Here is a 13,554-nt window from a genome sequence, read left to right as displayed (position 1 = left end):
CGTGGTCCCAAAGTCAGGTCGCAAAATGTCATTTTTCGAATTTCGTTTGAATTCGTTAGCATTGTAATTCGGTAATTCGGATGCATCCGAATGTCCAAATAATGAAAAGTCGTCCGAATTTTGATTTGGAATGAAACGAAATGCACATGTCTAAGTGTCATTCCCATGTTCCGAGATTCTAACTCTCAACAGGCGTATAGTGCACCCAACCTACTGTAGCCGGCAGGCACTACATTGAATAACATATACCACCAATTTAGAGTTGCAGTTTATATACTGTTTGATGGTATATGTTTTCTTGGTAGAAAAAGAAAAAACTGAGGTGCTTTTTTATGTCTATGACACTGCCTACAGGTGTTGTGGTCACACATGTAGGAACCTACAGTGGAAAGCCAGGTCTGCAATTTGTTTGACTTCTGAGAGCAAAACAAGCTGGGTGACAACATACTTCCCAGACTGGGGACCCTTCTACTGGAAAATTGGCAACCCCCCTGGATAACAGAGTACAGATCCTTGTCAGCATACAAAATGGGGAGATGTGCTTTAAGAATTGCAATGATTTTGTTGTATGGTAAAAAAAAATGTAGTGACAAAATTAACTTTATTTCTATTGTAATTACTACACTGTTTGTGTTTATTTATGCTACTATTCTGAATAATCTCCACCCGATCTCTATGAAATGCTATATTTTTACTTTTAGCTACTGATTGTGTATTATAGCCCCTTTCTTTGAGTCACTTTTGAATCGCTGTGCATTCTTGCAAGAAATCCTTGTCTGTAGAGCAGTTTCTCCTGGCCCTGATGAATGAGTAACAGGCATAAGTGTCCTATTATTAAAACGCAGCAACTACAGTATTTGTTTCTAGGGTGAAGAACTACTTTAATGACCAGTGCTGGATCACAAAAAGTAAGTCTGCAGGGGGCAGCCCTGGAGAGGAGGGGAATCATTTTTTTTTCTATGTCAACAGCTGCTGCAACTTATATTTTTATTTCAGCAAAAAAAGGTGGAGTCAGGCTTTACAATTTTTTTTTTTATTTCTATACTACATGTTTAATCACTGTTTAAAATATATTATACCTTGTCTCCACACCATTAATATTCCTAGAGCCCACTCTCATTTGTTTGTCCCCAATTATTCCCAAAATATTCAAAGTATTGACTTAATGTATGTATTTGGTAGAAATTGGCTAGCATCAGGACTAGGAATGAGCCAAAGCTTTAGGCCGAACACAGGTTCAAACCAGTCTTTGCTTGTTTGGGTGTTTAGCCCTTTGGGAGGGAGATAAGTGTTATATAAAGCAGCATATAAAGCAACAGTATTTCTAATATATTACTATGTTACTGTATGTGACAGCTTCCTTCTTTCACTGTCAAAGGTAGTTAAGAAAGTAGAAGGTGCCAGCACTCAGAATGTCCTTAGCAACCATTTGTAGTGCTTACTCCCCCAGGAGCCGCTGGTGATGATGGGTTCTCTGTTCTGCCAAGACTCTCTAAATTGCTCGGTCCCTTCTGACACACTTAGTTATAGGATAGAGACCATTCACACCTGTGTGACTTAAGCATTAGTAAGCTACCATTCCATAATTAAGTACAGAAATTAGCACACAAGCAACTTGGTGGTAGATATATTGAAAATATTGAAACAAAGCTAAACGATTAATCAATTATGCAACAGGCAAGTAAACAGATTTAAAATGCTAGACTAGGTAAATTAGCACTAACCTATAAACTGGCAATAGGTTTTGCTGTAACAAAGTTAACCAATACTAAAATTGGTGCAAATGGGGTGAAAGCATTGGCCTCAACTAATCCAAGAAAATAAAGTTCCTTGTGTGCACACTATGCATACATACGGCCCCAATAGCAGGTGGACATATGAGTTCCTGATTAGGGTGTTCCCCTGGAAGTGATGGCAAAGTACCTGGTGCCTAAATTCCAGTGTTGGCTTGCTTTCATTGGGGCCCTTTTGTAGGTAGTGCACATGTAGCTGTCCCTTAAGCAAGAGCACCTGGTTTCTGTACAGGCTCAGTATAGGCAACACATCTGTACAGCTTGGCTTCCTCATGCAAAAGGTCTCGCTTTCACCAGATTTAACTGAGAAAGCTTGATTCTCTCCTCTTGTTTTGCTGGGCATCCTGGATATTTTAGTTCAGAGCCCATCTGCTTCAACAGCGCACTGCCTATGGTGAACATCCTTTGCATCTTGTATCATCCCCTTGCCACTGATTGGACCCAGTGATGGCTGCCAGGAGGGAGAGGGAAAGAAGCAGGAGCAAGCAGCTTCTCTCAGCTGGCAACTTAGTGTTGGGGGGTGAGCGAGGGTTCACAAAGACACTCAAGCCACCACTACATTTAAAGTCAACCCCATTAATTTGCTGGCCGGAAATACCTGCCCATGTAAACAAAGGGACAGGGATAGTGGCCATGTGGCCAAAGTTGGGCAATGGCATTAGTCAAATATGGCCTTGATGATATTTGGTCAATGACGTCATTAGCTATATCCTGCCCCCTTATTTATATTTAGAAGCAGGTAAGGAACAGGAGGTGTCTTTCACAAGTGTGATGGGAGATGTCAATAGCAGCAGATGTGGATGGGTACACAGGTCAGAGGGTTTTCTTTCTGTAAATCAGTAGGAGTCATTCACCTTGATTCACCAGTGAATGATGATGGATGTACGAACCCCCTATTCACTCATTTAGGAGAGGACTGGTATCTTGGAGCCCCCCTATTTTTAAGGGGTTTTCCAGATTTCAATAAGCAACCAACCCCCAGAAGCCCACAACCACTGGGTCAGGATTGTGGGGAAGAGGCCCTTGTCTTCATCAAAATGAGGACAATGTGACATTGTATGGTCCAGGAGGGGGAGCACACATTAATTTCTGCCCCATTCCATGCCTTCCAAGCTGCATACTCAGATAAGGATCTGGTATTGTTTTTTTGGAGGGTGACTCCACAATTTTTTTCTTGTTTTTTTGTTGAGGTATCCCTAAAATACCAGACTTAAAGGGCCTTGTATGAATTGGGGAGACCCCATGCTACCCTTATCTAAAGTACACGTCTTGTATAGATGAATGGAATTCCAAACCACTCTGTTTACAAACAAAATGAAGCGATTGGGACCTGTCAATTTGCTGGCATTTTAAACATGCTTTTTTCTTTGTAAATGCCATTATTGCCATAGTACAGAGGTCAGCAACTGTTTTGCACTTAAGGGCCAGATTCAATGTGTGTGAATGTATGGTGGGCCGGATTCATCTGCCAATAAATAAAAATAACATTACACACCCCCGCAAACTTCACATTACACAGCCCCCATACCTCTGGCCCCCTTTACATTACACGGCCCCCTGCATCCTGGACCCCTTTACATCACACAGCCCCCTCATATCCCAGCCCCCCTGCATAATACACAGTCCCCCCTGCATATTATACAGCCCCCCAGCTGTGTAAGCACAGAGGGATGGGGCGCTTACGTTTTTTTCTTATTTACTTTATTTTATTTTAATTTTTTTGCACTGTCCTTTTAAAAAAAAATCTGATCACTTTTATTGCTATACAGAAGGATTGTAAACATCCCTTGTGACAGTAATAAGCAGTGACGGATACTCTTTATGGAGGGATCTGGAGTCTATAAGATCCCAAATCCCTCCTTTGCACTTAAAAGCATTTAAGACAATAAATACTATAATTTTTTTTTTAATTTGGCATCTTTAAGTCTTCCGTAAATGTGAAGTTTGTAGAATTCACCTCCGTAACATCTCTAAAATTCGCCCCTTTTTAACAAATGAAACCACCAAGCTCCTCATTCACTCCCTTGTTATCTCTCTCCCTGACTATTGCAACTCTCTTCTCAGTGGCCTGCCTCTCTATAGGCTATCCCCTCTTCAGTCTATCTTGAATTCTGCTGTCAGACTTATTGTCAGGGACTTACCAGCAATGGACAGGCACAGCTGCATGCGCGCATGCAAACTGAGCCTCAGCGTGTTCACACTGGCGTGCGCGAATGGTGCGCGGGCATGTGCGCGCGCGAGTGGTGCGCGGGCGTATGCGCAATAGCGCTGTTTGCCGCCACTGAACGCTTAAAGGTTCTCCTAGTGCGCTGGCGCGGCTCTGTTTCGTCTCAGCTCCTGTGTATCTGACTACCTGAACCTGATCATCTGCTACTGTTACCGACCCGGCTTAGTCTGACTTCTCTACCCTCTCCAAACCCGACCCGGCCCGCCTGACCTTGCTACCACTTCTGCCTGTGATTCCATTGCCGACCTCTGCCAGTTTTACCGACGCTGCCTTGCCTGCTGCTATCACCTGTCTGCTCACCTACTAACCCGGACTGTCCGACCCTGCTCCAACCTGCTGCCTGTTCAGTGTTCTGCTGTGCCTGTGGTTCCTCTCATCGGCTCCTGTAGCTGCTGCTTGCATTTCTCAGCTCTTCTATAAACTTCCAGCCCTGCTCCGCCAGCCATCCAGCCATCCAGAGGGATCTCTTCTCCACTATCAGTCACAGCGGCCCTATTCCAGCAGGCACTCCTACCCACTGTGCTCTCTAGACCACTGTTCCCATTCCAGTGGCTCCTGAACCAGCGTTGTAAGAGAGGTCTCCTTCTACAAGTTGGGCTTCAACACCAGGTACCAAACACTTATCCACCTTACCAACTGCTCAGTGTCTGCCAACCCTCTCCTCCAATCCCTACACTGGCTCCCAATCACCCAGCAAATTAAATTCAAAATACTAACCACAACATACAAAGCCATTCACAACTCTGCCCTGAGCTACATCACCAATCTTGTCTCCAAATATCATCAACATCATCCTCTCCATTCTTCTCAAGACCTCCTACTCTCAAGCTCTCTCGTATCCTCCTTCCATGGACGTCTCCAGGATTTCTCCAGAGCCTCTCCCCCAATCCTCTGGAACTCGCTACCTCCACTGGTCCAGCTATCCCCTACTCTTGCTACCTTCAGGCGATCCCTGAAAACTCATCTCTTCAGGTAAGCCTATCACGTCTCCAACTAATCTCCTACCACTTCCATCAGCTCATTCCCCACAGTTACAACCTTTTGTACCACCTGCCCCACCCTATTAGATTGTAAGATATTCTGAGCAGGGCCCTCTTAATCCTCTTGTATTTTATTGTATTGTAACCTTTTATATTGTAAAGTGCTGTGTGAACTGTTGGCGCTATATAAATCCTCTATAATACTAATAATGCTTCTGGATTACTAGGTCCGAGACTTTGACTCAGTTCGGGTCACCAGCCAGCCGGCGGGCATGCCGGATGGTCGCTCGGGTGGGTTGGGATGAATGAGAACCCGGACGAACCCCGTGAAATGTCCCCTCACGCTGCTTGGGCTTCCTAGCCACATTGGTTGTTATCCCAAGAAAGCCAATGGCCAGCTCTAAAAAACAGTACTAGGGTGACGCGTGTAGCTGCAGGCAGCACACCGGTACAACCCCTTCAAGCCGAGGCTGCATATTTGCATAGGTCAGTGTGAAGGGGTTAAAATGTGCGCAGGCCAGGTGCACGTGAATTCATCACATGCTAATGTGCTAGACATTTAACGGCAGTAGACCGGGTGCAGCCTGTGGTCCATAGGTTGCTGACCCCTGTCAAAGTAGGTTGTATACATTGCATAGCTGCACCACTTCATAATCGGGGTCAGGGCATTCGACGAATCAGTCATTTTTAAGGCATTTTACATTTTTAATGTTTCACTTTAAGCATTTCTAAAATTACTGCTCCCCATCAAACAGAATTTTTGTAATTTCATTTTTTGGATTTGCTACATGTCTGCTAGTGCAGTGCCCAGCCCCTCGTCATTTATTTGACAACCAATTGCCTTTTAGGGTAGAAAATGGCAATTATTGTTTTTTAACGTTTGGCTCCCATTGACCTTAGTGAGGTTTAGATTCTGCACCTAAACTTTAGTAGAATTGCCCCAAACTGAATCCAGGTATATCCAGCAGGTCTAGTGACCTAGTGTTTATTTTGTATATCATTTATACATCTTTGGGAAGACCTGGCTTCTTCCTGACAAACATAGGTGAAATTGGGAGGAGTAGCAGAGTACATTCTAGAGTGCTATATTTAATTCAAAGAAATATCTTACACATGTGGTATCCCCATACAGGCAGCAGAATACATTTTAACTAGAGTGCTATTCTGCATATGCCCATGCTATGGGTGTGAAATAGCTTGTTAAATTGACAACCATGCCTCTTGTTAAATACTTGTTAAATACTTTGAGGTATCTGCTTTCCAAAGAGTTTTTTTTTTCAGATTGTTAGTACAGTCCAGTCCAGTACAGTACAGTAGAGAGTATATATATATATATATATATATATATATATATATATATATATATACACCCCCTTTTTTTTGCATATTGCACTTTGTTCACCTGTGATACTTATGTGATTGCAATCACATGTTATAATTTGAAGGAGTAGTGGAATACCTTTTGGAGATGTATTCTTTTTTTAGTAATATATTAGAACTTTATTTGCGATTTTGGCACTTAGCACTTTTTTAGCTGTACAGACAGGTTTTTTTTGAAGATAGCGCCACACTATTCACTTTTAATATCCAGTTGTTGTAAACCGCCACTGCTCCATGGTCCTCCAGAGCCAGTGTGCGTTCGACTAGGCAGAAGTGATGAGATATGTGACCAGGATTCCTGTTCCTATGTGTTTCGTCATTCAGGCATCATCAGGAGGTTTTAATAAATGGTATCATGCTATGTCGATCTCTGTCATTTCATTTTCCCTATGAATTGGACACACTGAGAGGGATCTCCAATCCAATCTCTGGATGAATAAAAGCATACCCAAAGCCTAGCAGACCCACCTCTGTATAAGCCCAGGGTGTCCATACCTGCAGGTGAGTGCGTACCCCTGTGGGGGAATATCCGCAATGTGGTCTTTTGGAGTGGAATATTTCATGCACACAAAGCACTTTATTTGGAGCCTTTGGCATGAAAATCCATTCACCAATTTTACTGGGAGCATACTTGTTTAAAGTTTATGAACTTTTTCACTTTTTTATGATTTTTTGTTTTGAGATTCACTAAGAATATCCATATTGTGTGTAAAATAACTTATTAAAATTACAACTATTTGGCGGGGTTGTACTGTCCTAACCCTTTAGGGCCTTAAGAAAAGTAATAGATAGTCGGAACATCAGAGAGTTCCTTGGATTTCAAAATGAATATACCATTATTTGTAGTTATGTGTGGATTTTGTTTTTGTATAAAAATACATTTAAGTCTAAATGTATAAAGAAAAGCTATTTGTATTGTATATGTTTTATAACAGAAAATATGGGAAACAGTTTTTTCCAAAATGTTGGGCCAGTTTTCCTTCTATATAGTAAACATTAAAAAGTGGTTATCAAATAACACCAAAGGAAAGCTCTGCTTGTCTCAAAAATGATATACAGTAAAATTAATTTGGGTACAGGTATGCATGGCTAAGTAATTGTCAGTCAACCTACTACAATAAAAACTAAAAAATGACCCAGTAACGAAGGGGTATATATAGGGTTGCCACCTTTTCTTCAAGCCAAACCAAATTTTTTTAGCAACGCACAGTAAATATATACTTTTTTTAATACATTATAGTATAACAGACTTGGGACACCTTTGGGTGCTCCAAAGAGAATAGTAATGTGGCGTGCTTAGTGCACCCTCAACCTCCTGTCAGGCCCTGTTCCGAGCTACATTCATGTCTGAATAATGTGTACGGGTTTCAGGGGGGCTGAAACCCAGACCCATGATTTAAAACCCAGACTGTCCAGGTGAATCCCGGACAGGTGGCAACCCTAGGTATATACACAGTAGTACTCAAACAGGTAAAGTGGACCTAAACTCAAACGTGAAGATTTGCTATATTATAGGGAACTAAAAATGATGTTTGTGTCTAAGCAAAAAAATAAAAAAACATTTTGTACTGAATGTTATGTGCTTTTGGCAAGCTGCTGTGATAATAAGTAGGACTGTTTGGCCCACGTGTATATATGCCTTAATTTCACCTTTGTGGGCCAACATAAATTATTCTTATCTATGTTCACCTTGTTTGGCTGGAGTGATTGGGCTCACATCCCCCTGCTCCCAGGACAAACACCGTTATGTGGCTACCATACACAGGATCTTCTGGTTTTAATTTTTCTTTCAAATCTGGTTTACATCCTGTCAGTAGCATCCACTCCTAATGAGGGGAATTAATGTTAATGAAATGCATTAGGATTTGGAGGCGATTCGTCCATCTACTGTTTTTATTTTGCACATTTTTTTAATTACATTTTGTACATGTTTGAAAATTAAAACATCTGTTTCTATAGTTACTGTCTATACTGGAATAGACTGACGGCAGGAAACTGGTTCTTTCATTTCATTTTGAAATTCATAGTTTTGTATAAGAATATATTTTTAACTAAGTGGATATTTAATAAAACAGATTTACATATGTTTGTTGTGCAGTTATGCTTCTGTGTCTTAGGCATCACATTTAACTGGACAGAGGATAGGGACAGCAAATCCTTTTAACCCAATTAGTAGACATGTGCATTCGTTTTCATCCAAATGCATTTTCGTCCAAATTTCGGGCATTTTCGTTATCGTAACAAACGATAATGAACACGTAGAATCTGAAAACCGAAAGATCCGACATAAACAAATGCTTTATTTTCAATTTCGTTGCAAAAGTTCGCTATAGATAGGAGATTCGACATGACGCTGACAATAGCAATCTGTGTCCATCGAACCTGTGGTCGAATGTGCCTAATCTTAGCTCTATTAGTTCAAGATTATTCTACATAGAGAGAAAAGATTCGATATTATAAACACAATAGCAAAAAAGGTTGAATGTGCCTAACCTAACTCTATTAGTCCAATATTATACGACATATAGAGAAAAGATTCGACATGAAGATTCGAGAAAGCAGTTGCTGCGAGTGGAAATTTATGGTCAAATGTTCTGCCCATAGGCTATAGAATTCTAATGTTGGTTGACTAGTAATAATAATTAATAAATATAATTTTTACTAGTGTCATACAACACTAGAATTCTACTATAGCTTGTAGGCATTCGACCGGAAATGTACGATTGCGGCGTTGTACAGTTTAGCTGCTCTATCGAATCTTCTTAGAACAGTCGACAGACACCATAAGCCTTCAATGACAGATTCAACCTTAATTATTTCGGATTTTCTGAATATTTTTTAACGAAACAAAATAAATAAAAACTAATTTCGGGAATAACTAAATACATTTATTTTTTGGACAAAAACGAAATTTCGAAATGAAATATTTCAGTGTGCACATGTCTACCAATTAATACAAAGTCTTCTGTCTGCAATTTACCCTTGCAGTGATCCCCCTCCTGCCACTTAAAGTGGAAGTAAACTCCCCTATCATTTTCAGCCAAGGAAGCTGCCATCTTTGCCTCTGTTTAACCTTCAACTGCTATGGTGCTGCACATGTGATTCGTTATGACACCAGCCATTGGATGGTTTAATCGTTTGGCTGAGAGCACAGCCAATGGGCAGTTAGCATTCCCGGCATGCCTTTTTTTTTTTACTGTTTAAATCCATGGGTTTACTTCCACTTTAAATGATCGCTAAATCTAGGAGGTAGAGAAAATCTTTTTCTCCTCTCTCCTTCGGTCCAATGCTAGAGGTGTGGTTAGGACCTAGGTGTCATATACAATGCAGAACTACTTGATCTGCATTGTACTTTATATGACCACCAGCTGGGATGCCTTATAGAAGAGGCATTAGGGGACTGATCACGTAGATGGAGGGAGCCTGCCAGAGTGAGGAAAATATTACACCTTAATCCACTGCCCTTACTTTTAGCCAATATTTAACCCTGGCAGTCTAGGGTGCACTACAATGGAAGTTTTTTCCTGCCTGATATGGGTTTTTAATAATTTCCCATTTTTCTCACTATCCGATTGCTGACTGGGGTGTTTCCAGTTATGATCAGGGTTTGTTCCACACTTCTTCTAGACATTAGAGTTTGCTGCTCACTTCTTATAGCCCCTGGAGCACAGGCGGACATTTGTAATTTTGTAAAAATAATTTTTTAAACTTCAACTCTTCTGGGAAGTCTGTCCGCAAGGTTTAGGAGTGTGTCTTTGGGAATGTCTGACCATTTTTCCAGAAGAGCATTTGTGTGGTCAGCACTGATGTTGGACTAGAAGGCCTGGCTCGTTGTTGAATTCATCCCAAAGGTATTCTATCAGGTTCAGTGCAGGCCAGTCGAGTTCCTCCACCTCAAATTCGTTCATCCCTGTCTTTATGGACCTTGCTTTGTGCACTGGTCCAAATCATTTGGTGGAGGGGGGATTATGGTGCTGGGTTGTTTTTCAGGGGTTTGGGCTTGGGTTCTTAGTTCCAGTGAAGGAAACTCTTAAGGCACTAGCATACCAAGACATTTTGGACAGTTTGGTGGGAACTCTTTGGGGATGGCCCCTTGACTGTGCACAAAGCAAGGTCCATAAAGACATGAATGAGCGAGTTTGGGGTGGCGGAACTTGATTGGCCTGCAGAGTTGAGACCTGACCTCAACCAGATAGAACACCTTTGGGATGAATTAGAGCGGAGACTGTGAGCCAGACCTTCTTGTCCACATCAGTGCCTAACCTTTTGGAAGAATGGTCAAACCTCCCCATAAGCACACTCCTTAACCTTGTGGGCAGACTTCCCAGAAGAGTTGAAGCTGTTATACCTGCAAATGGTGGGCCAGCTCAATATTGAACCCTACGGACTAAGACTGAGATGCCAAGTACAAGTTGCTTATGAAGGCAGGTGACCCAATTCTTTTGGTAAGATAGTGTATACATAATGAAATCCACTATAATTTGGAGTTTTACCACTGTGGTTTAAAACTCACATTAAAGTTTAGCTAATTGATTTCTTCTTCTAACTACTTGTAAGAACTGAAAAATATGTTTCATATGATAAATAGTTGTAGCCTGATTTATATTGAGAAAATTCATACATTACCTTTCAAATATTCTTAACAACCAAAACTAATAAACAAACAAATATTACAGCATGGGAAAGAAATAATCAATATGGAAAGTGCAAAGATGGGGAAACTAGTGGAAAGTAAAATTTAAAGAGATGGAAATAATTCATAATTGGTTATTTTTTATGATCAGTAGTTTCATCTTAGGTGCATGTAAACCCAAATGTCATAAGGAGTGATAACCTATTTCATAATCCTCTTTTTCATCTCTAAATGTTTTCTAATCAAGATAGAGTTTGCGGAGTACATGTTGAAAGTTAAGCTTAGTGTAAATTCTGTTCATAAAAAGAGGGCTCTTTCATCCATAGAATTTGGTTAAAGCTCAGTCTCTTATTTCTGCATAGTAGAATTTGCTGTAATCCAAAAATGCTTTTATGTGGCAATGCATGTTTAAAGCAAACTTAATAGATGGGGACCTCAAGTGTCTACTCAGATAGAAATGTTTTGATGAATTCCCTAGACATACACATGTAGAAACTTCTTTAACCCATTAATGTTTACAATGTGGGATATGAACTATAGAGAGCCATTTCTATGTAGTATACTTTTACAAATAGGTTTCACTGCTTAAAGAGGAGTTCTGCTTAAAAAAAAAATAAAAAAATTCAGCAGCTGCAGTATTTGTAGCTGCTGACTTAAAATTTTTTATTTTTTTAATAATCGGACACTTACCTGTCCAGGGATCCAGCAATGTGGGGGAATGTAGCCCCGCTCGTCTCCTCCTCCTCTCTGCGGCGCCGGTACTGTAACAGTGGGTGTCCAGCTGTGGCTTCACAGCCGGACACTCACTACGCATGTGCGCCGTAACTGGCTGGGAAATCATCTGGGACCTGTGATGTGTCCCAGATGATTGCAGAGAGAGGGGGGAAGAGGGGATCTCCCTTCTGATGCCGCAGTGCACCAGGAGGAAGGGGGAGCTGGGACCCTCTAAAAAGAGGGTACCGCCCCCCCAAATGTGGCATGTCAGAAGGTCATCTCCCTTTAAGCAGAAGTTACATTTTTTGGCGGAATTCTGCTTTAATGTAAGGATGAAAAATTGACAGTGGTATGATCGCTGAGTGCTGACTGTTTTGTCCCCACAGAATTGTTCCCTCCTGTAGTTGAGGGAGCAAGATGTCATTCCTATCATTAGTGATTGAGATTTAGCAGCGTTTGGGGCAAAAAAGGAACATCTCATTGCATGTGACTACAGAGGGAGAGATTCCCTAGAGACTCAGAGGTTCCCAGACGCTCACAAGGGTATGAAAGCATCTAAGCATACCAAGCATCTTTATCTTGGTAGGACAGCCCAAAAGGTACTAAAAGATGCAGGAATTGGAAATATTATGGTTAGGTTAAATACATTTATCTATATGAATCGTTGATATAGTTGTTATATTTTAATATTTGAGGTACTTATATAGCACTAAAAATGTACGCAGTGCTTTGTATCTATATTGTGCATTCACAGCAGTCCCTGCCCTCAGGAAACTTACAATCTAAGGTTCATAATTCATTTCACATGCTAGGGCCAATTTAGACAAGAGCCAATTAACTTACTAGCATGTCTTTTTCTTTAAAACATTTTATTGAGTTTTGAGAAACAGAACAGAAATGTATGTTTTGCGGACGCAGCCGCCAAATGTAGTGAATAACAAAAACGTTCCTAAGGTCAGAAATATTCAGGTAGGAAAATGACAATCAAGGCACGTAAATTAGGTTAAGTAGTATAAGTTACAGTTACAGTTATCTAGTAACACAAATATTTTATGTGGCAAGGATAACATTTGTACTTATTTCCATATTTATAACCCATATCAGAGTGTTTAGGGTGCCGTAAGTTATGTGTCAACAAGGGATTCATTCTGAATAATCCTATATTCTGTTATTAACAGGCATATTGTGTGTGTTTCTATAATCTGGGACGAAGAACAAGAGACTGTAGAACCTCTTGTACAACCTTATTGACGCCGAGTTATAGTCCTACAGCCTGTCGGCAGTATATGGATTAGGTAGTTCTTGAGTGGGTTTTGTGAGACCCACCATGGTGGAGAGTAAGCCATAACTTCTACTCCTTAGGGCTATTAAGTGAAGATTTGGGATCCTGGTATTCCACTCCCCCTCCCTCTCACCCCAACTGGGATCTGACTGTGAGAGGGGAGGGGAGCCCAATAAAAAAAAAAAAAAAGAAATTATTTTTACTCCGTCCCATTGTTAGTGAATAATGACAGCCCCATCGTCAACTGGAGATTGTAACATGTAAGGTTTGAAAGTAACTATGTCAGTGAGGTTTAGAGACAGTAAAAGGGTTAACCATAGTTGCTACTAATTGTTAAGTATGGGGGGGGGGTAAAGGAGGTAGGATAAAGGGAATATAAGATAGTGAGGTATAGATGTATAATATGCATATCCTGAAGTAGGTACGTATAAGGGGATCACCCCCCAGGTCAAGCTACTAGGTACATAGAAGTTTTTTGTATTCCTCTGATTGTTGAAACTGCAGCCAGCAGGCCCATAGCATGTCTTTTTAAGCCCCATACACAC

Source organism: Lithobates pipiens, unplaced genomic scaffold, assembly GCF_037356315.1.
Source record: "Lithobates pipiens isolate NorthernLeopardFrog02 unplaced genomic scaffold, aLitPip1_a1.2 Scaffold_19, whole genome shotgun sequence".
Classification (NCBI taxonomy): Eukaryota; Metazoa; Chordata; class Amphibia; order Anura; family Ranidae; genus Lithobates; species Lithobates pipiens.
This window is presented reverse-complemented; position numbering follows the sequence as displayed.